We start from the raw sequence: 1808 nt of genomic DNA, 5'->3' as shown, positions 1-1808 counted from the left end.
CTAGATCACCGATTTATTATGGAAGGCTATTAAAAGAATACAAATCCACAGTCAGATGAAGACATACATTGGGCGAGGTCCTACGCAAAGGGGCTTCTGCCCTCCCGGCCAGGCATGGGGGCACACAGAAGCGTCAGAAGTGTTCTGTTTCCCCCACATGGAAGCTCTCCAAAAAGAAGGGCAAAAAGCTGTCCTTTTGGGTTTTTAAGATGACTTCATTACATAGTTATGTTTGACTAAATCACTGGCCAATGGCGACTGATTCAACCTCAAGCCCCTATCCCCTCCCCAGAAATCAAGGGGTTAGGAGTGAAAGTTCCAACCCTAATCACGTGGTTGGCTCCATTGACATCCAGGCCCCCAACCTTAGGTGCTTTCCAAAAGTCACCTTTCTCACAGCAAAAAGACACTTTTATCACTCAACGCTTAGGAAATTCCAAGGATTGGGGGAGCTTTGAGCCAGGAACTGTAGACGAAGCCCAAATATATATGAGACCTATATTTCGGTCACCTGAAAGACCAAATATGTATTTCTTATAAATCACAATAGCGTGGAGACAGTTATTCAACATCAGCATAAGGGGGAACTTGCTAGAAATGCAAATTCTTAGAACCCATTCCAGAGATAATGAATCTGAAACTCTGGGTCAGGCTCAGGACCTGTGTTTTAACAAGCCCTCTAGTTGGTTCTGATCTTTGCTCAAGTCTCAATTCCGCCACTCACTAGCTATGAGACCGCAGACAAACCACTTAACCTGTGTGTGCCTAAGTTTCCATCTGTCAAATAGAGATCATAATACTTGCACCAATTGTCTTACAGCAATAATGTTATGAGATTCAAATGAGGGGAAAAAAAGTGAATGTGTTTTGAAAAATGTATTATAAATTATTATAATACTGTTGTTATGAAGATAAAACAAATTTTGGAGGAGCCCAGAACCATACTACTCAGGGTGTGTTCCTCTCAGGCCTCATCCCTGAACTCACAAATTAGAATATTAGAATCTGCTTTTTTTTTTGCTGCAAAGCACGGCATGTGGGTTCTTAGTTCCTCCACCAGGGATAGTACCCAGGACCCCAGCAGTGAGAGCGCTGAGTCCTAACCACTGTACTGCCAGGGAATTCCCTAGAATCTGCTTTATGACAAGATCCCCAGGTGATGGAAGTGGGGAAAGCATTGTGTGGATCAGAACACCACACAAGTGTAAGGCATTACTCTTTATCAGGCAGGTGCAGTCATGAGCAAAGTAGAGGGCCCCTCTGCTCCACACCTGAGCTCCTCCCAATGGTCTATCTCACCGTTGATCAGACACATAAATGCTATGAAAAAGTTCCCACTGTGAGAATTTAGGGAGGTACCATTAAGTGCTACCTTACTGGGCTTCCCTGGTGGCGCAGTGGGTGGGAATCTGCCTGCCAATGCAGGGGACACAGCTTTGATACCTGGCCCGGGAAGATTCCCACATGCCGCGGACCAACTAAGCCCGTGCGCCACAACTACTGCGCCTGCGCTCTAGAGCCCGTGCTCTGCAACAAGAGAAGCCACGACAATGAGAAGCCTGCGCAGCACTCGCTGCAACTAGAGAAAGTCCGCGCACAGAGCAAAGACCCAACACAGCCGAAAATAAAAACAAATAAATAAATATATATTTTTTTAAAGTGCTACCTTGGGCTTCTCTGGTGGCGCAGTGGTTGAGAGTCCGCCTGCCGATGCAGGGCACACGGGTTCGTGCCCCGGTCCGGGAAGATCCCACATGCCGCGGAGCGGCTGGGCCCGTGAGCCATGGCCGCTGAGCCTGCGCGTCCGG

This window comes from Physeter macrocephalus, chromosome 14, assembly GCF_002837175.3.
Source record: "Physeter macrocephalus isolate SW-GA chromosome 14, ASM283717v5, whole genome shotgun sequence".
In the NCBI taxonomy this organism is placed as follows: domain Eukaryota; kingdom Metazoa; phylum Chordata; class Mammalia; order Artiodactyla; family Physeteridae; genus Physeter; species Physeter macrocephalus.
The sequence above is the reverse complement of the archived record's forward strand: the minus strand, read 5'-3'. Positions refer to the sequence as shown.